The sequence below is a fragment of the Salmo salar genome, chromosome ssa06, assembly GCF_905237065.1.
Source record: "Salmo salar chromosome ssa06, Ssal_v3.1, whole genome shotgun sequence".
NCBI classification, from domain to species: domain Eukaryota; kingdom Metazoa; phylum Chordata; class Actinopteri; order Salmoniformes; family Salmonidae; genus Salmo; species Salmo salar.
In genome coordinates, this window is record NC_059447.1 from 84,488,557 (window position 1) to 84,511,279 (window position 22,723).

The window sequence follows — 22,723 nt, forward strand, 5'->3', positions numbered from 1 at the left end:
GTCTCAACATCTAACCCCTGTCTCCCAGGCCCCAGTCTCAGCATCTAACCCCTGTCTCCCAGGCCCCAGTCTCAGCATCTAACCCCTGTCTCCCGGGCCCCAGTCTCAGCGTCTAACCCCTGTCTCCCGGGCCCCAGTCTCAGCATCTAACCCATGTCTCCCAGGCCCCAGTCTCAGCATCTAACCCCTGTCTCCCAGGCCCCAGTCTCAGCATCTAACTCCTGTCTCCCGGGCCCCAGTCTCAGCGTCTAACCCCTGTCTCCCGGGCCCCAGTCTCAGCATCTATCATGTGTCTCCCAGGCCCCAGTCTCAGCATCTAACATGTGTCTCCCAGGCCCCAGTCTCAGCATCTAACATGTGTCTCCCAGGCCCCAGTCTCAGCATCTAACCCCTGTCTCCCAGGCCCCAGTCTCAACATCTAACCCCTGTCTCCCAGGCCCCAGTCTCAGCATCTAACCCCAGTCTCAGCATCTAACCCCAGTCTCAGCATCTAACCCCTGTCTCCCAGGCCCCAGTCTCAGCATCTAACCCCAGTCTCAGCATCTAACCCCTGTCTCCCAGGCCCCAGTCTCAGCATCTAACCCCAGTCTCAGCATCTAACCCCAGTCTCAGCATCTAACCCCTGTCTCCCAGTCCCCAGTCTCAGCATCTAACATGTGTCTCCCAGGCCCCAGTCTCAGCATATAACCCCAGTCTCAGCATCTAACCCCTGTCTCCCAGGCCCCAGTCTCAGCATCTAACCCCAGTCTCAGCATCTAACCCCTGTCTCCCAGGCCCCAGTCTCAGCATCTAACCCCAGTCTCAGCATCTAACCCCTGTCTCCCAGGCCCCAGTCTCAGCATCTAACATGTGTCTCCCGAGCCCCAGTCTCAACATCTAACCCCTGTCTCCCAGTCCCCAGTCCCACAACCAGCCGCTAATTCATCTCCCAGTATCCAGCTCCAGCTGGAACACTGCCCCAGCCTGGAGCTTCTATTTGAGAAGGCTGTTGTCCGGACATGACAGTCAGTGAAGACAAAGCACCGTGTGTGTAAAACATGCTCACTGAGCCTCCTCCGGAACCTCTGGACATTAATCATTACAATCACACCACACACACACACACACACACACACACACACACACACACACACACACACACACACACACACACACACACACACACACACACACACACACACACACACACACACACACACCTCCACGCATTACTAATCGTGTTCCCTTTAGTCTCTGAAGAAACAGGAGGGAATTGTAACGTCGAATCCAGCTAATGAGTCATATGGTAGGGTTGTCATCTACGTAAGGCAGTACGGAGGATGTCAGGCTTGTGTTCAGGCTTGTGTTCAAGGTTGTGTTCAGGGATGTGTTCAGGGTTGTGTTTAGGTAGGGTTGTGTTCAGGGATGTGTTCAGGGTTGTGTTCAGGGCTGTGTTTAGGTAGGTTGTGTTCAGGGTTGTGTTCAGGGTTGTGTTTAGGTAGGGTTGTGTTCAGGGATGTGTTCAGGGTTGTGTTTAGGTAGGGTTGTGTTCAGGGATGTGTTCAGGGTTGTGTTCAGGGCTGTGTTTAGGTAGGTTGTGTTCAGGGTTGTGTTCAGGGTTGTGTTTAGGTAGGGTTGTGTTCAGGGATGTGTTCAGGGTTGTGTTTAGGTAGGGTTGTGTTCAGGGATGTGTTCAGGGTTGTGTTCAGGGCTGTGTTTAGGTAGGGTTGTGTTCAGGGATGTGTTCAGGGTTGTGTTTAGGTAGGGTTGTGTTCAGGGATGTGTTCAGGGTTGTGTTCAGGGCTGTGTTTAGGTAGGTTGTGTTCAGGGTTGTGTTCAGGGTTGTGTTCAGGGTTGTGTTTAGGTAGGGTTGTGTTCAGGGTTGTGTTTGCGTAGGGTTGTGTTCAGGGTTGTGTTTGCGAAGGGTTGTGTTCAGGGTTGTGTGTGAGTAGTCTAGAGACGGTAAAAGGCTCACCTGATTTGGTCAGGTGCAGGGTTTCTGAAACCCCTGTCGAAACGTTGGTGGTTATTAAACACATTACATTCGAGATACAGATTGGGCTGCTAACTACTAGTCCTTTCAAGGTGGGGACCTTAAAGCTACGGGAGGTGGTGGCGTTGGAGTAATGGGTGGATGCAGGAGGGGTTCTTAAAGCTACGGGAGGTGATGGTGTTGGAGTAATGGGTAGATGCAGGAGGGGTTCTTAAAGCTACGGGAGGTGGTGGCGTTGGAGTAATGGGTGGATGCAGGAGGGGTTCTTAAAGCTACGGGAGGTGATGGTGTTGGAGTAATGGGTAGATGCAGGAGGGGTTCTTAAAGCTAACGGGAGGTGGTGGCGTTGGAGTAATGGGTAGATGCAGGAGGGGCATGTTAAAGCTAACGGGAGGTGGTGGTGGTGGAGTAATGGGTAGATGCAGGAGGGGTTCTTAAAGCTAACGGGAGGTGGTGGCGTTGGAGTAATGGGTAGAGGCAGGAGGGGCATCTTAAAGCTAACGGTATGGGATGGCCAGCTGTTCCGGTATGTTAATGTGAAGCAGTGGACATCTGTTTTGTCTTGCCAGGTTAAGTGTTTTCACTTTATCAGAGACAAGGTTTTATGAATAATCTATGTTGATAATGAACGTGTCTTAGTGTCAGGTCATATACAGCCATCTGAGGCTGAGTGGAGACTGGGGGACTGTGAAGTTACGTCATTTGTGTTTTGGATAGGATTTTGTGATGGATTTTTTGATGGCCAGCTGATCCTAGATCTGCACATATTGGCTGTTGAGGATGGCACTCTTGGGGACTGTGAGGTAGTGAGGGGGTCAATTAGCTGCAGAAGTCTGACTGGTGAATGTGGAGTAGGATAACATTAGACACTGATCCAAGGTCAGTTTTGTGTTTCCCAACCTAGTGGTTTTGTGATGGATTTTATCATTTTATGTTGTGATGGCAAGCTGATCCTAAATCTTTCATGTTGTATATAGGCATCTGAAGATGGTACTCTTGCAGTGGTGTAAAGTACTTTATTAAAAATACTTTAAAGTTCTACTTAAGTAGTTTTTGGGGGTATCTGTACTTTACTTTACTATTTGTATTTTTTACGACTTTTACTTTTACTTCACTACATTCTGAAAGAAAATAATGTACTTTTTACTCTTTTTAAATGTACATTTTCCCTGACACCCAAAAGTACTTGCTTCATTTTGTATGCTTAGTAGGACAGAGAAATGGTCCAATTCACACACTTACCAAGAGAGCATCCCTGGTCATCCCTACTGCCTCTGGTCTGGCGGACTCACTAAACACAAATGCTTTGTTTTTAAATGATGTCTGAGTATTGGAGTGTCCCCATGGCTATCTGTATATTTAATAAAAACAAGAAAATCATGCCATCTGCTTTGCTTAATTTAAGGAATTTGAAATGATTCATACACTGTAACGGCGTTGGTAGTCGTGGTTTAGGAATGAGGCGCAGGAAGCAACGAGCACAGGGAGTGTTGTTTTTTAATAACACTTTGAGAAACAAAAACAAAGTTCCCAAACACAGGGGAATAAATAAGGTGTGACAATGCCAAGCCGAACATGAACAAGACAGTCGGAAACAACAATTAATCCCGCACGAAAAGGAGCGGGTCAGCTAACCTAAATAGCCCCTCTAATGGCTAATTGACCACAGGTGTCTAAAATAAAAAAAAGGGAAAAGCAAAAGGGAATCGTGGCAGCTAATAGGCCGGTGACGATGACCGCCGAGCGCCACCCAAGCAGGAGGGGGCGCCACCGTCGGTGGGAATCGTGACAGTACCCCCCTCCTGACGCGCGGCTCCTGCAGCGCGCCGACACCGGCCTCGAGGTCGACCCGGAGGACGAGGCGCAGGGCGATCCGGACGGAGGTGGTGGAAATCCCTCAACATAGATGGGTCCAGGACGTCCTCCGCCGGCACCCAGCACCTCTCCTCCGGGCCGTACCCCTCCCAGTCCACGAAGTACTGCAGGCCCCTCGCCCGTATGCTGTACGCCGGGGACCCCCCGATGTCCAGAGGGGGCTGAGGGACCTCCGGCACCTCATCTTCGTGAAGGGGACCAGCTACCACCGGCCTGAGGAGAGACACATGAAACGAGGGTTTAATACGGTAATAGGAAGGGAGTTGCAACCGATAACACACCTCGTTTATCCTCCTCAGGACTTTGAAGGGCCCCACACACTGCGGCCCCAGCTTCCGGCAGGGCACGCGGAGGGGCAGGTTCCGGGTCGAGAGCCAGACCCTGTCTCCCGGTGCGAACACGGGCGCCTCACTGCGGTGGCAGTCAGCACTCCTCTTCTGCCGCGCACTGGCCTCCTTTAGTGAGTCCTGAACGGCTCTCCAGGTCTCCTTGGAGTGCTGAACCCAGTCCTCCACCGCAGGAGCCTCGGTCTGGCTCCGGTGCCATGGCGCCAGGAGCGGCTGGTAACCTAACACACACTGAAAGGGTGATATGTTAGTCGAGGAGTGGCGAAGTGAGTTCTGGGCTAATTCAGCCCAGGGAATATACCTCGCCCACTCCCCTGGCCGGTCCTGGCAATACGACCTCAGGAACCTGCCCACCTCCTGGTTCACCCTCTCCGCCTGCCCATTGCTCTTGGGGTGATAACCGGAGGTCAAACTGACCGGGACCCCCAGCCGCTCCATAAACGCTTTCCAGACTCTGGATGTGAACTGGGAACCTCGATCAGAGACAATGTCCTCCGGCACCCCGTAGTGCCGGAAGACGTGGGTAAATAGGGCCTCCGCAGTCTGCAGGGCCGTAGGGAGACCGGGCAATGGGAGGAGACGGCAGGACTTAGAGAACCGATCCACAACCACCAGAATCGCCGTGTTCCCCTGTGAGGGGGGAAGATCTGTTAAGAAGTCAATGGACAGGTGCGACCATGGTCGTTGTGGAACAGGGAGGGGCTGTAACTTCCCTCTCGGTAGATGCCTAGGAGCCTTACTCTGGGCACACCGAACAGGAAGAGACATAGGACTTCACGTCCTTAGCCAAGGTGGGCCACCAGTACTTCCCCCTTAGACTCCACACTGTCCTCGCCTCACCAGGATGACCCGCAGTAGGTAGCGTGTGCGCCCACCGAATCAAACGATCACGAACACCGAGCGGCACATACATGCGCCCCGCGGGCACCTGCGCAGGCGCAGGTTCCAACACCAATGCCCGCTCGATGTCCGCGTCCACCTCCCATACCACTGGTGCCACCAGCCTAGATGCTGGAATGATGGGAGTTGGATCGATGGGCCGGTCCTCCGTGTCATAGCGACGGGACAGCGTGTCGGCCTTAGTATTCAGGGAACCCGGTCTATAGGAGATGGTAAACCTAAACCGGGCGAAGAACATGGCCCACCTCGCCTGACGTGGATTCAGTCTCCTCGCTGCCCGGATGTACTCCAGGTTTCGGTGGTCGGTCCAGATGAGAAAGGGGTGTTTAGCCCCCTCAAGCCAGTGCAACCACACCCTCAGAGCTTTGACCACCGTTAGCAACTCCCTGTCCCCCACATCGTAGTTACGCTCCGCCGAACTGAGCTTCTTCGAAAAGAAAGCGCAGGGAAGGAGTTTCGATGGCGTACCCGAGCGCTGTGATAGCACGGCACCCACCCCAGCCTCGGATGCGTCCACCTCCACTACGAACGCTAAAGACGGGTCCGGGTGCGCCAACACGGGTGCGTCGGTGAACAGCGTCTTCAACTTCTTGAAGGCTCCGTCCACCTCCGTCGACCATCGCAAACGCACCGGCCCCCCCTTCAGCAGTGAGGTAATGGGAGCCGCTACCTGGCCAAAACCCCAGATAACCTCTCTGGGCTAGGCGGGACGAATTCGTCCCACCTACGTAACAGCCAATTGAAGCCTGTGGCGCGATTTTCAAAACCTTAAAAATCCTATTACTTCAATTTCTCAAACATATGACTATTTTACAGCTATTTAAAGACAAGACTCTCGTTAATCTAACCACACTGTCCGATTTCAAAAAGGCTTTACAACGAAAGCAAAACATTAGATTATGTCAGCAGAGTACCAAGCCAGAAATAATCAGACACCCATTTTTCAAGCTAGCATATAATGTCACAAAAACCCAGAAGACAGCTAAATGCAGCACTAACCTTTGATGATCTTCATCAGATGACAACCCTAGGACATTATGTTATACAATACATGCATGTTTTGTTCAATCAAGTTCATATTTATATCAAAAACCAGCTTTTTACATTAGCATGTGACGTTCAGAACTAGCATACCCCCCGCAAACTTCCGGGGAATTCGCTAACATTTTACTAAATTACTCACGATAAACGTTCACAAAAAGCAAAACAATTATTTTAAGAATTATAGATACAGACCTCCTCTATGCACTCGATATGTCCGATTTTAAAATAGCTTTTTGGTGAAAGCACATTTTGCAATATTCTAAGTACATAGCCCAGGCGTCACGGGCTAGCTATTTAGACACCCGGCAAGTTTAGCACTCACCATAATCATATTTACTATTATAAAAGTTTGATTACCTTTTGTTGTCTTCGTCAGAATGCACACCAAGGACTGCTACTTCAATAACAAATGTTGGTTTGGTCCAAAATAATCCATCGTTATATCCGAATAGCGGCGTTTTGTTCGTGCGTTCCAGACACTATCCGAAATGGTAAAGAAGGGTCGTGCGCATGGCGCAATTCGTGACAAAAAAATTGTAAATATTCCATTACCGTACTTCGAAGCATGTCAACCGCTGTTTAAAATCAATTTTTATGCCATTTTTCTCGTAGAAAAGCGATAATATTCCGACCGGGAATCTCCTTTTCGGCAAACAGAGGAAAAAATCACAAAGACGGGGGCGGTCAGGTCACGCGCCTAAGCCCAGAGTCCCTTGATCGGCCACTTGAGAAAGGCGATAATGTGTTTCAGCCTGGGGCTGGGATGACGACATTCAGGTTTTTCCCGGGCTCTGAGCGCCTATGGACGACGTAGGAAGTGTCACGTTAGAGCAGAGATCCTTAGTAAAAGATAGAGATGGCAAGGAAGTTCCAGAAATGGTCAGACAGGCCACTTCCTGTAAAGGAATCTCTCAGGTTTTGACCTGCCATTTGAGTTCTGTTATACTCACAGACACCATTCAAACAGTTTTAGAAACTTTAGGGTGTTTTCTATCCATATGTAATAAGTATATGCATATTCTAGTTACTGGGTAGGAGTGGTAACCAGATTAAATCGGGTACGTTTTTTATCCGGCGGTGTAAATACTGCCCCCTAGCCCTAACAGGATAAACCTCCGGTAGTAATTGGCAAAGCCTAAGAACCGCTGCACCTCCTTCACCGTGATTGGAGTCGGCCAATTACGCACGGCCTTAACGCGGTCACACTCCATCACCACCCCCGTGGTGGAAATGCGATAACCCAGAAAGGAGACGGCTCGTTTGGAAAACTCACACTTCTCAGCCTTAACGTATAGGTGATGCTCCAGCAGCCTACCAAGCACCTTGCGCACCAGGGACACATGCGCGGAGCGGGTGGCGGAATATATCAGAATGTCATCGATATAGACAATCACGCCCTGCCCGTGACAGGTCCCTGAGAATTTCGTCAACAAAGGATTGAAAGACGGCTGGAGCATTATTCAACCCATACGGCATGACGAGGTACTCATAATGGCCTGATGTGGTACTAAAGGCAGTTTTCCACTCGTCTCCCTTCTTGATACGCACCAGATTATACGCGCTCCTGAGATCCAATTTTGTGAAGAACTGTGCTCCGTGAAATGATTCCACCGCCGTAGCGATGAGAGGTAGTGGGTAACTAAATCCCACCGTGATAGCGTTAGGCCTCGGAAATCAATGCAGGGACGCAGACCTCCCTCCTTTTTCTTCACAAAAAAGAAACTCGAGGAAGCGGGTGAGATGGAGGGCCGAATGTACCCCTGTCCCAGGGATTCCGTGACATATGTCTCCTCCTGTGACAAGGGGTGCACGTGACTCCTGGGAAGCGCAGCGTTTACCTGGAGATCTATCGCACAATCCCCCTGTCGATGAGGTGGTAATTTAGTCGCCCTCTTTTTACAAAAGGCGATCGCCAAATCGGCGTATTCAGGGGGAATGCGCACGGTGGACACCTGGTCTGGACTCTCCAGCGACGTGGCACCTATGGAAACTCCTAGACACCTCCCTGAACACTCCTCTGACCACCCCTGGAGAACCCCCTGTTTCCACGAAATACGGGGATTGTGACCAGCCAGCCAGGGGACCCCAGCACCACCGGAAACGCAGGCGAATCAATAAGGAAAAAAATAATGCGATCCATATGATTCCCCTGCGTTACCATGTCCAGTGGCACCGTAGACTCCCTGACTAGCCCTGACCCTAATGGTCGGCTATCTAGGGAGTGCACGGGGAGAGGGGAATCTATCGGCACCCGCGGAATGCCCAGCTTAATGGCAAGTCCGCGGTCCATAAAATTCCCAGCTGCGCCTGAATCGACTAGCGCCCTATGCTGGGAAGAGGGGGAAAATTTTGTAAAAGAAACAGGTAAAAACACGTGACCAACAGGGGGTTCTGGGTGAATCTGGTGCTGACTCACCTGAGGTGACCGAGAAGTGTTCTGCCTGCCATCTCGACTCCCAGACTGGCTCCTCCAGCACCGGTCGGCCGTGTGTCCTCTCCGACCACAGCTGGTGCAGGAGGAGCCACCTCCTCCGGTGCCCCTTGGCACGGCCCCCCCACCTCCATAGGGGTAGGGGCGGGGGTGCACGGGGGTGGAACAGGCAGGACCCTCTCCGAACGCCTGCGGGCAGCCAGCAAATTGTCCAGACATATGGGTAGTGGTCCCTCGCCGAGTCTGGACCGTTCCAGACCGCATTAGCCCACTCCAGAGCTCGGCCCGTCAGGCAGGAAACGAGGGCACTCACGCTCTCCTCCCCCGTGGGAGCAGGTCTGACGGTGGCCAGGTACAGCTCAAGCTGGAGCAAAAACCCCTGGCACCCAGCCGCCGCCCCATCATACTCCCTCGGGAGCGCCAAACGAAGCGCGCCAGAGCCAGACATCATGGGAGGCGAAGATGGCTGTATCGGGGGAGGTGGAGGTGGAGAGAGGATACCACTTCTCTCCCATCGGTCCATCCTCTCCATCATCTGGTCCATTGCCGATCCAATGCAATGTAGGACCGTCGTGTGGTGGAGCATGCATTCCTCCATCGAGGGCAGAGGAGTGCCCGCTGCTTCCGCTGATTCCATACCTTTATGGTGGTGCGGGATTCTGTAACGGCGTTGGTAGTCGTGGTTTAGGAATGAGGCGCAGGAAGCAACGAGCACAGGGAGTGTTGTTTTTTAATAACACTTTGAGAAACAAAAACAAAGTTCCCAAACACAGGGGAATAAATAAGGTGTGACAATGCCAAGCCGAACATGAACAAGACAGTCAGAAACAACAATTAATCCCGCACGAAAAGGAGCGGGCCAGCTAACCTAAATAGCCCCTCTAATGGCTAATTGACCACAGGTGTCTAAAATAAAAAAAAGGGAAAAGCAAAAGGGAATCGGTGGTAGCTAATAGGCCGGTGACGACGACCGCCGAGCGCCACCCGAGCAGGAGGGGGCGCCACCGTCGGTGGGAATCGTGACATACACTTACATTTACTTTGGATACTAGTCAAGACTTTTACACAAGCAGTATTTCACTGGATGACTGTCACTTATTATTCAGTCATTTTCTGTTAAGGTATCTTTTACTTTTACTCAAGTATGACAATTGGGTACTTTTTCCACCATTGTACTCTTGGGAGCCGTGAGGTTACGGAAGGTCAAACAGCCTCAGGACTGACTGCTGAATGGGAATGGTGTGGGAGGACGTTTTTTTTACCTTTATTTAACTAGGCAAGTCAGTTAAGAACATATTCTTATGACGGCCTAGGAACAGTGGGTTAACTGCCTTGTTCAGGGGCAGAACGACAGATTTGTACCTTGTCAGCTCGGGGATTCGATCTTGCAACCTTTCGGTTACAAGTCCAACGTCCTAATGCTTATGGCTTGGACTTTATGGTCTGAGATCAGATCCTTGATACATTATGTGCCTAAGGCCAACTTTCACCCCTAGCAACGTAGAGATCTAGTACTGGAGTATTTTGTTTTACATTAAAAAGACAAAGACTCAATGACATAAATATTTCCGACTTACAGATACCTATTTGTCTAACTTTGTTGTTTATTCCACTTTTAAACTTTACTAAATGTACGAGATGTAAGAGATTTAAGTCATTGCCCTGCAGAGACTCTATAAGTACATGATGAATTCATTACCTTCTTCTCCTCTAGGACTCTCTCTTCAGTTCCTCCAGCCTCCTCTGTTCTCTCCGTTCCTCCAGCTTCCTCTGTTCTCTCCGTTCCTCCAGCCTCCTCTGTGACTCTCTTCAGTTCCTCCAGACTCCTCTGTGACTCTCTCTTCAGTTCCTCCAGCCTCCTCTGTGACTCTCTTCCGTTCCTCCAGCCTCCTCTGTGACTCTCTCTTCAGTTCCTCCAGCCTCCTCTGTTCTCTCCGTTCCTCCAGCCTCCTCTGTGACTCTCTCTTCAGTTCCTCCAGCCTCCTCTGTTCTCTCCGTTCCTCCAGCCTCCTCTGTGACTCTCTTCAACTGGCTTAAATACATATGTCAAAAATGTTCAACTTGACCTGCGTTTGTTTTAGTTTATCCAGTACAATGTAACCAATGGAATAGGTTAGCAGCTTAAACACTTTCAACTATTTTGACCCAGTCAAATGCGTACACCTGCTGCCATATTTGATGACGTACCATTTGGAATGTCCTCATGGGGACATACAGTCCATTGATCATGTGTGCTGTCACTTGTTAAAGTATGTCATGGCGCTAGTTCTTCTCATATTAACCATGACCACAATTTGACCCTTAGAAGTGCTAGTTTCACACCACTGTGACTTTGCAATTGCAGGACATTCACTATTCACTGGATCTCATCTCATCCCATAAGAGCCGACAAAGCTCCTCAGTCTGTGGGCTCCCTTAACTACCCATTAAACAAAGCTTATCTCATAAAAAATATCATTTGCGGAGGGTAATATGTGATTAGCCCTCTCTCAGTGGGGGATCTTGCTGGTACTGTAGTAACTGAACTACTGAAGGGAGGCTGGCTGCTAACGCAATGCTACGCTGCAGATCTCATTATCAGCTGTCACACTCTCTTTGTTTCTCTCTCTCACCCTCGCTCTCTCTCCCTCTCTCTCTCTGTCTCTTACATACTATCTCTCTCTTTTTCTCACATAATCGTGACTCTCCATCTCCCTCACTCTCATTGAAATTGAAATTCAACTTGATGTCACGACACATACGGAAGGTGGCGCCCCTCCTCGCCCGGGCGGCGCTCGGCGGTCGTCGTCGCCGGCCTACTAGCTGCCATCGATTTATGTTTCACGTTCTGTTAGTTAGGCCTAGGTTAGTTGCGCACCTGTTTTGTGTTAGTTGTTAGTGGGGAGGGGTATTTAGGCTAGCTAGTAGGTTTGTTGTTTGTGCGGGATTGTTTGTGTTGTCAGGGTGTGTTGGTCATGAGGTTCTGTATTTTTTGGAGTTACGCTATTCGTTTGGGCTGCGTCCCTGGTTACATTCTTTTAAGGGTGGTGCGTTTCTTTTTGCACGCGTTGCACTCCATACCTTTGCATATTTTCCGTGTGGACATTTTATTAAATTCATTCACGGAATCATTCTGTCTCCTGCGCCTGAATCTTCTGAATCCACACACCACCCATTGTGACACTTGATTTAGTGTCATGAAAAGCTTGTGTCAACATTGCCAAAAAAACAAAGTACATTATAATAAAATAATAAATAATAATAATATAATAAGATAGTGAATAATAATATAATATAATAATAATATAATCATAATATAATAATAATAATAATATAATAATATAATCATAATATTATAATAATAATAATAATATCATAATATTATAATATTATAATAATAATAATATCATAATATAATAATAATAATAATAATATAATAATATAATAATATAAATAATAATATCATAATATAATCATAATATTACAACAATAATAATATCATAATATAATAATAATATAATAGTAATATTATAATAATATTATAATAATAATATCATAATATAATAATATTATTATAATAATATCATAATATAATAATAATATAATAATAAAATAATCATAATATTATAATATAATAATAATATAATAATAATATAATAAAATCATTATTCTGATTAGCATTATAATATAATAATAATAATAATGATACAATAATAATTATAGTAATTATAATATAATAATACGTATTATTATAATGCAATTATTATTATTATTATTATAATAATTGTAATAATAATAATAATAATACAGTAGTGAATAATAATACAAATACATCAATAATAGAAATAACAACAAGATAATGGATTAACACACTGTTCCCCGGTACGCCATCATTGTAAGTAAGAATTTGTTCTTAACTGACTTGCCTAGTTAAATAAAGGTAAAATAAAATACAAAATGATACTGGTAACTGTGAATAGTAATAGGAACATATAATAAATAATAGGGACAGTAAAAGGATAAACATGGCAAAAATAAACATGCTATTATTATTAATACTAAAAACAATACTACCACCACTATTATTAATACTAAAAACAATACTACAACCACTATTATTAATACTAAAAACAATACTACCACCACTATTATTAATACTAAAAACAATACTACCACCACTATTATTAACAGTAATACTACAACCATCCCTACTACTAGTGGTTAGAGCGTTGGGCCAGTAACCGAACGGTTGTTGGATCGAATCCCCGAGCTGAGCAAGGCAGTTAACCCACGGTTCCCCGGGCGCCGAAGACGTGGATGTTGATTATGGCAGCCCCCCGCACCTTTCTGATTCAGAGAGGGGTTGTGTTAAATGCGGAAGACACATTTCAGTTGAATGCATTCAGTTGTACAACTGACTACAGTAGGTATCCCCCTTTCCCTTTCCCTTACTACCATTACCATTAATCTCTTGGTGAGGAATATTTATCACAGTAAAGGAGAAAGTGCACCTCTGTCTCTACCTCCCCTGTCGTGCAGTGACCACATACACGCTCCTCTTTGGGTAGTCATGTCTTTTTATGTCTGCCGGATTCTATTGCCAATTGATGGTCACTCAGCCTGTACTTGGTAAGGATCTGTCTCTGCTTCATATCTCTGACAGAGTAGAGATAATCAGCCAATTCATATTCTCTGTTTAGGGTCAGGTAGCAATTTAGTCGGCTTTGGGATTTCCAATGTTGTAAATATGAGTCCTTTGACTGGTTCATGATTTTGTTTATTGGAATTCTTTCTTTTGAAGCAGTGCTGGTGTCAGCTTGGTTGGTTAGGTCCAACACCAGCTGACTGAGAGGGCTCGTTTCTGGGCTCAGCTCTTGGGTTTGAAGTGCTTTAAATAATTGCAGACTTGAATTTGGACTTGAATTTAGATGTAGACAAAATTTTAATGATCTTTTCTGTATTTTCATTATTACTGGAAAGCGGCTCAATTCTGCCCTACATGCATTAGTTGGTGTATTTCTCTGGACTTGTAGAATTTTCCGACAGAATTCTGCATGTAGGGCTTCAATTGGATGTTTGTTCCACATTTTAAAGTCCAATTTATTGAGTGGCCCCCAAACCTCACTTCCTTTAAGCGCTATTGGTAGGATTACACAGTCAAATATTTTGGTCCAAATTCTAATTGGGATGTTGATTTTGAATAATTTCATTTTTATTGCATACAATGCTCTGCAGGGTTTTTCTTTGAATCTCTCTCTCTCTCTCTCTCTCTCTCTCCTAATTCAGAGGGGTTTTATTGGCATGGGAAACAAATGTTTACATTGCCAATGCAAGAAAAATAAACAAATGTTAGAAGAAACCAAAAAACATCATGTTTTCTTACAGTAAACATTGCCTCTCATAAAGGTTTCAAAAGGATGAAGGCATTTCAAATGCTATGTTTTCAGGTATGTACACTTTTTAACCATGTGCAAATAGTTGTAGTGTGAATAGTTGGGGTTGATAAATAAACAGGTCAATATTGGTTGTTTGTTCTCCACTGGTTCCCCTGTTTTCATGGCAACGGGTCACAAATATGGCTGCTGTGATTGCACATTGTGATATTTCGCCTAACAGATATGAGTGTTTATCAATGTTTGATTTGTTTTCAAATGATTTGTGGATCTGTTTAATCTGAGGGAATTATGTGTCTCTAATATGGTCATACATTTGGCAGAAGGTTAGGAAGTGCAGCTCAGTTTCCACCTCATTTTGTGGGCAGTGTGCACATAGCCTTTCTTCTCTTGAGTTTGTACATACAGATGTCGGATCTTAATATGACCCATTCCATTGAAGGAGAAAAAGAATCCTCCAGCAGGTGGATTTTAATAAATATTTTAATTTATATTCGCCACCAGGCAGCAGCTGGAAGAGGTGTTTGTAGGATATACAAAGCATTACTGTACCTAGGGGACAGCTGGAAGAGGTGTTTGTAGGATATACAAAGCATTACTGTACCTAGGGGACAGCTGGAAGAGGTGTTTGTAGGATATACAAAGCATTACTGTACCTAGGGGACAGCTGGAATTGCGCATTACCTAGGGACAGCTGGAAGAGGTGTTTGTAGGATATACAAAGCATACTGTACCTAGGGGACAGCTGGAAGAGGTGTTTGTAGGATATACAAACGGGACAGCTGGAAGAGGTGTTTGTAGGATATACAAAGCATTACTGTACCTAGGGGACAGCTGGAAGAGGTGTTTGTAGGATATACAAAGGGGACAGCTGGAAGAGGTGTTTGTAGGATATACAAAGCATTACTGTACCTAGGGGCTATGGTTTGAGGAAGGCTCTGCAAACCAACTGACCTCATACCTTCAAGTATTCTCACAGCTTGCCAGAGCATTGTGAACTGCTGTAGCACAGTGGTCTGAGCAGCATGCTTTGGTTTATCACAAGTTCACACCCAGTGCTGGGAATTCATCTTGACACTTTTTATGAATGGAAACTAATGTTGGTGTAGCATGCTGCTGCCTACCTTCAGTTTGTAACACTTTTGCATTTGGGACAGGATTCAAAGGCAGCATCACATGCATTCACATTCCACTAAGCAGGAGACATTTGTAGCAACATTGTATGGAAAGGGGTACACCTAGTCAGTTGTACAACTGAATGCATTGAACTGAAATGTCAGTTGTACAACTGAATGCATTCAACTGAAATGGGTCTTCCGCATTTAACCCAACCCCTCTGAATCAGAGGTGGAGGGGGCTGCCTTAATTGACATCAACGGCACCCGGCGAACAGTGAGTTAACTGCCTTGCTCAGGAGTTGAATGGCAGATTTTTACCTTGTCAGCTCTGGGATTTGATCCAGCAACCTTTCGGTTACTAGCCCAACGCTCTAACCACTAGGCTACCTGCTACCCCTATTGTAGCCACTGCAGCATGCTACACCAACATTAGTAAGCAACTAGTGAGCAACAATCCCAAAATTGAAATATCAGAGACTGACAACAAGTAAACAAGTAACAGAATTGATCTCCTCCGTACCTGTTAATGAATGAAGGTGACACCGGTCAGAATCCTATGGTATAGGGTCCTCTTCTCACATATTGCTTGGTCTCCAGCTCCATCATTGTAGACATGTAAGCTAGAATACATCCATCATGTGTTAATAAGCTACATAAAACAAAAGTGTTTGATGTGTCTGGCTGCAGTTCAGATACATTCATTAAAGTTTATTGCCACCGGGGCCCGCCTGTGTAACTGCTAAACTGCTTGCTGACTGTACTGCATGATGTCACACCCTGATCTGTTTCACCTGTCTTTGTGATTGTCTCAACCCTCCTCCAGGTGTCACCCATCTTCCCTATTATCCCCTGTGTATTTATATCTGTGTTCTCTGTTTGTCTGTTGCCAATTTGTCTTGTTTGTCTGCCTCAGCTCTTGATTTTCCCAGTCTCTCTTTTTCTCACCCTCCTGGTTTTGACCCTTGCCTGTCCTGACTCTGAGCCCACCTGCCTGACCACTTTGCCTGCCACTGACCCTGAGCCTGCCTGCAGACCTGTACCATTGCCCCACCTCTGGATTATTGACCTCTGCCTATCCTGACCCTGAGCCTGCCTGCCGTCCGGTTCTGTTGCCCCACCTCTGGTTCACTGACCCCTGCCTGCATTGACCTGTCTATTGCCTGCCCCTGTTGGATTAATAAACTGTTGTTAATTTGACATTGTCTGCATCTGGGTCTTACCTTCATACCTGATACATGATTGTAGTGGGTTTACTAATGCATTAGTTATAGTAGCTATGTTAACTTTTACGTTAGCTGATATGGTTGACAACGATGTAGGCTGTCTGTAGCAGTTAGTGGCTATGATATGAAAATTTGGTTTAGATTTTTTTTTCGCCTGGTCACGGACAACTGATGTGTTGTGTGCTGAAGTCGACAAGGGAAGGGAAAAGTTGAGAGGAGGATAGCGCGTAAATTTGAGAAGGAATTATCCAACGATCAAAAGGATCATGCTGTTTGTATGTGGCTGCTATGAAAGTGAACTGTGTTTGGGTGTAATCAGTGGTGTATTCATTCCGCCGATTCTGTTGAAAAACGTTTCTGAAACGGAAGCAAACGAAACAAATCATTTCCTGGGATATGGTGATTATCCTGGTGACTGGGAGGTTCACAACAAGTTCTTTACATCTGCAGCTTGTCAGGGTGGGATGTCCTTCAACGCTGTAATACAAATAAGACATTTTTATCGTCTTTCCTCCTCTTTAATGGCACCGACCGCCACTGGTGCATACCCAGCTTGCGACAGAGCTGCCAGAGTTGTGACCCATTTTTGTTGGTTGTTTTGTCATAGTTGTGTCTAGGGGGTCATATTCGGGAGGAAATTCTGTAACGTCCAGCTAGGTGCTTGTCCCCCTTTGCTCTAAGGATGACAGGTTCTTGTCCAGTTCTGGCATTTACACCACCATGTCCCTAGGCCTGGAAATGGTTGATCTCCCCCTCTAGGATGGAGAAGCTGTCTTCATTAAAGTATGGGGATTCTAGTGTGGGGAAATAGGTAGCACACAGGAATACATTTTTCAATTTTTTTCCTTTTTTTTATTTCTAGCCTAATGTAAAATGTTCCTGTTTTGATCAATTCAATGGAGTGGGTTAAGTCTGATCTGTACCAAATTATCATACCCCTTGAGTCTTTTCCATGTGTAACACCTGGTAGTTTGGTGGATGGGACTACCAGCTCTCTGTAACCTAGAGGGCAACCAGTGGGTCCATCTCCTTATTACCATGTTTCTTGCAGGATGACAGTGTCTGTACTTCTGATGTATTTTGTGAATTCTGGGTTCCTGCTCTTTAGGCCAAAGGCATATTGCCTCAGACCTTGTATATAATAGCAATACGGTACGAGAGGTGTGGTATATTGCCAATATACCTCGACTAAGGGCGGTTCTTATGCATGACGCAATTCAGAGTGCCTGGATACAGCCCTTGGCCATATATTGGCCATATACCACAACCCCCCGGGGTGCCTTATTGCTATTATAAACTGTTCACCAAGGTAATTAGAGCAGTTAAAATAAATGTTTTCTCATACCCGTGGTATAAACTGGGTGGTTTGAGATCTGAATGCTGATTTGTTGAAAGCCGTGGTATATGTAGAGGGGGATTTAGAGAGGGATTTAGAGGGGTATTGTAGATGGGGATGTCCATGAAAATTAGGAAAGATGAGCGACAAAGAGAAAGGGAGAGAAGGATGAATTGGTTATTTCTATAATACCACCTAGAGCAGTCGTAGCCAGGAATAAAGCATTCACCAAGGTGTTTGCCTTAACATTTTTCAGAATAGAAATAATGACTAGAACAAAAGCACGTTCTCTCATCATAATTACAGCTTCGACTACACATTGGTGGAAAAAGTACCCACTTGTCATACTTCAGTAAAAGTATAGATACCTTAATAGAAAGTGAAAGTCACCCAGTAAAATACTACTTGAGTAAAAGTCTAAAAGAGAAACCTTTCCTTACTAAAATGAACAACTATCTTTTCCCTGTCTTCTACTTGGCGACAGCTGTGTCACTAAAATCCTCATAGTGGCTCCACAAGTAATAACTGGGCAGACAGTGTGGCAGATGGACCAAAGTAAAGGGGTGAGAGGGGGAGAAGGAACAAGACACAGGGGAGTGGAGATGAGGACTCTATCCCTGTTGTTGATTGATCTTGATGGGTCTCCTGTCCTTAACTAGGTTATGGAGGTTTATATGAATGACTGGCCAACTCAGGGAGGAAGGAGAGAGCTGTCTAAACCACTGAGTTGGGTGCGTGGGAGGGAGGGAGGGAGGGAGGGAGGGAGGGAGGGAGGGAGGGAGGGAGGGAGGGAGGGAGGGAGGGAGGGAGGGAGGGAGGGAGGGAGGGAGGGAGGGAGGGAGGCAGAAAGAGAGAGAGAGAGAAAAAGAGAGAGAGAGACAGACAGACAGAGAGACAGAGAGAGAGACAAAGACAGACAGAAGCCTGTAGATTTATGGTACACTTGACTAGAAAGTGATAGAAAAAGTCTGACAATGGTTAAAATTATGTAACAAAGGGCTTCAAATCCATACAGCACTTGTCAAAGTCACATGGTTTCCTTTCTGAAGAATAGAGATTAAAGCATCCTCACAAGATGTCACAAAGGCAGGGATTGAATGAGAGACCAGATCTCGAACATTGTTCAATGCAGTCGACAGTCCTTAATGTTCACAGAGAAGATGAAAGAGACAAAATGACAACCTGCTCTGACAGCTTTTACACTAGCCAGACTGCCAGCCAGCCAGACAAACAGACAGGCAGCCAGACAGACTGACAGACAGCCAGCCAGCCAGCCAAACAAAAAGCCAGCCAGCCAGACAAACAGCCAGACAGACTGTCAGCCAGCCAGACAAACAGATAGCCAGACAAAAAGACAGACACAGGAAGGCAGTTGACTGACTCCACTCATCGTGTGGTGATACTGTATGTCAGAATAAGACGTGTTGTTATGTTGTATAATTATTATTTCAACACTAGGTCCTAGTAAAGGATACTGAGATATGTAAGTATGTGTGTACATTCAGATTGATAAGTGTCAAATAGCCTCGCTCCCTACACTTCCCACCTCCAGATGCATGAGATTTCAGCCACTTCGGCTGACGAGAGTGTCCTATTTAGGTGACCTAGTTGTTGTTCTTGAGAAGTTACACAAGGGTTGCATCCCAAATGTAACACTATTCCCTATATAGTGCACTACTTTTGACCAGGCCTTTTGTGAGAAAGGCACTCCGTATAGGCTACTGCGTCCATCATAGCTGTATAAAAAGTAAGTCATCTCAGAGGTTACTATATACTGTGTCTACTATTTCAATATCAGACACATTTTTCTTTAAGCATGCATTATTAAAAAGCTACAAGACAAAGTGTCACAGACATGGATAGGAATCTCTTCATGAGAGAAAATGTCAGAGGAGAGACAAAGTGGAGTCGCAAATTCAACGGCTCAGACTCGAGATGTAAGGATTACAAGGGAAAACCAGCCACGTCGCGGACACCGACCTCTTGCTCCCGGACAAGCTAAACACCTTCTTTGCCTGCTTTGAGGATAACACAGTGCCATCGACGTGGGCCGCTCCCGAGAACTGTGGGCTCTCGTTCATGGCCGACATGAGTCAGATATTTAAAGGGGAATGGAAACAATTTAGGGAGTGAAACTAACAAAGAGATGTATTCCGTCCACTAATACTAAACATGTGCATTTAACATAAAAAACACCTCTATATTTAGTATTTTGATCGCTGACAACGTTTATTTGAGCTATGTTCAGAGCCATTTTAAATTGCCATAGTAACGACTGACGCCAGTGCGTCATTGGCCGAAGTCAGCAAATTGTCTGTGTTATTGAGTTTTTGCGCAGAAAGTGAACGAAGATGGCAACAACAAGTAGTAATTCAAACATGAACTGTATAGTGCCAGGCTGTATGAATTGGCTCCAAAGAAATCCCTCGGTAAACTACCATCGACTGCCCAAGGACCCACAACTTTTGAAGAAGTGGCTCCATATCCTGAAGAGGAAGGACATGCCAGCTTGAGATAGCAGGATCTGCAGACAGCACTTCACGGAGGCAGACTTCGCGAAGAAGGGCACTTTCTATGTGGCAACCCGGGAGTTTTGGAATGGAAAGGAGTCATAGGCCTACGTTGAAGCCCTCTGCCTGCGCCTCCATTTGAAAAGTCGAGGGTTATGGTGTTGGGGTTACCGACCGACCATCATCAACATCGGTGACTTTGGAGTCAAGCAAAAGTGACTGAATGAAGGAGGCGACGCGAGTCAATGAGGTAATGTTAATGTTAACCGGTCATGACTGTTGTTGACTAGGCTAGCGTTAGACACAGGACAACTTTGTTGCAACTCTAGCTGAAGGTAACTAGCTAATTGCGTCTGAAGTGTTTTGTGTAAAACCCCCCAGCAAATAACGTTAGCAAGCAACTCAACTGCAACTAAAATTGCAACAGTTTATCCGTGTACCCCTGTTATTAGGTAACGTTAGTTACTGTAGTAGCTAGCTTCCACCTCAGATAGTCAAGTACTGTCATACATTTTGTTGACAGATTTGTTTTGTAATGTTTTGTTAACTCCACTTCATTTAGCTAGACTGTTGACATAGCTAATGTTGGCTGAAAAATAAATGTCCCTGCATTTGCTGTGTGTGTGTGTGTGTGTGTGTGTGTGTGTGTGTGTGTGTGTGTGTGTGTGTGTGTGTCCAAAGCACACAAGACAGGTAGCTTGTTAATGCCAACTGATATATTAACAAAACATTTGTTTATTTGTTTTCAGGATGACATCTTCATCCCTGAAAATGTTTTCATCCTGGAGGAGACTGTTCAGGAGGCAGAGGAGGTACATGCAAATCCATGTTATTTCTAAGGCTATTGTTTATTTCAAGTATCTGCAGTGATTATTGAATATAACTTTCGCCTAATAGATGCCTTAATTGTTTTCTACCAACAGGAAAGAACGGTTAGTACAGCAGGCCAAACTGACCCCTGGGTGCCAGAGTGTTTACCGGGACCAGCACTAAAGAGCTGGATGTGCTACCTTGTCCCGGTCCTGCTGTTTCGACTCTCTCTCTCTCTCAACCTCAGCTATGAAAAGCCAACTGACATTTACTCCTGAGGTGTTGAACTGTTGCACCCTCTATAACCACTATGGTTATTATTTTGATGTAAAAAACGGCTTTTGTAAAATACGATTGATTGATTGATTCTTTTCTCTGCTGGATGCTGTGTATTCACTGTCTGAGTGATGTGACATTTTTATAGTATCTGTAACATATTTTGGTGTGTATTTAATCTCCACCTTAACTTGTAGTTGAGGGAAATCCACATATTTTCCTTTCATTTGCTAAAACTCAGCAATCTCCGACTTCAGGTCCCACACCCCTTTAAGCACCTTCCCCAAGCTCAGCCATCTCACATTTGTGTGGTAGGGGAGATCTGCATGACCCGACTCAGTCTCTTCCAACAGTGAGACAAACTGCCTGTGGTTTAAAGATTTTGCTCTGATAAAGTGTACCACTTTAGTGACTGTATCCACAACATGGCTCATTTTCAGAACACATTTACAGAGCACCTCTTGATAAATAATGCAATGCAGGAAAACAATTTCTGATCTGGGTTCAGCTCAGCTACTTGATCTTGTATCCTTTTCAAAAGGCCAACGTTTTTTCCTGTCAAGTTTGGGCACCCATCGGTGGTCACACTGGATAACTTTTCAAAACTCAGTCCCAGCTTTGCCAGACACATTAACCTCCTCCTACAAATCCTTCCTTGTGGTTGTGCTCTTCATTGACTACACTGAAGCAAGCTCCTCTGTAATTTCAAAGTCTGGGGTTATGCCTTGTAAGAATATCAACAAATGCGCCAAGTCACATGCATCACTGCTCTCATCCAGGGCCAAGGAGAAATAGGTGGAATCCTTTACCTCGTCTTTCAGCTATTGTTTCATATTCTCTGTGGTGTCCTCAACACGTCATGTCACTGTTCATCTTGACAGGGAAACATTTTCAAAAAGCTTTTTCTTGTTGGGGGAAAGTATTTCTGCAGAGTCAATTAAACATTATTTAATGAATTCGCCCTCAGTGAATGGCTTGCTATGATTAGCAATTTTGTGGAACAGTACGTAGCTAGCTCTCGCAATCCCGTCGTTTGCTGAATGCAGTTTTGTGAAAAGTCCTTGCTGCTTTGGCAACTGAGAAAGCAACTCTTTCGATGCACTTGCCCTCTGCTCAGAAGACATATCCAATATTTCTCTGCATGCTTCGTCTGGAAGTGTCGGGACAAGTTGTAGTCTTTCAAGACAGCGATACTCTCTTTGCACACTAAGCACACAGCTTTCCCTGATACCTCAATAAAGAAATATTTCGATGTCCACTCTTGCTGGAATACCCTACATTCATTGTCTACTTTCCTTTTCTTTTAAATCTTTGAAAAATGAATTTTTGCCCAATTTCTAGCTAGCTACTATTTGTAACTGTGACATGTGTGTCAGCCTGTCAGTCACTGACTGTCCTCGTGCAGATGTTATTTATACGTGCCTTCAAAATATATGACCCACAAGTGGTGGGAGTTAAATCATAACACAAAGACGAGTATTCATTGGGCTTTTAATTTGAATAACAACT

At 45.6% G+C, this 22,723-nt stretch overlaps 1 long non-coding RNA gene across 1 annotated transcript; it reads left to right on the forward strand.

The window, feature by feature from the left end:
- The first annotated feature begins 20,138 nt into the window (after positions 1-20,138).
- On the forward strand, positions 20,139-22,462 carry LOC123743561 (uncharacterized). The gene is made up of 3 exons (XR_006770418.1): positions 20,139-20,378; positions 20,878-20,940; positions 21,052-22,462. It is a non-coding gene; the product is annotated as an uncharacterized lncRNA (long non-coding RNA).
- Positions 22,463-22,723: the final 261 nt, after the last annotated feature.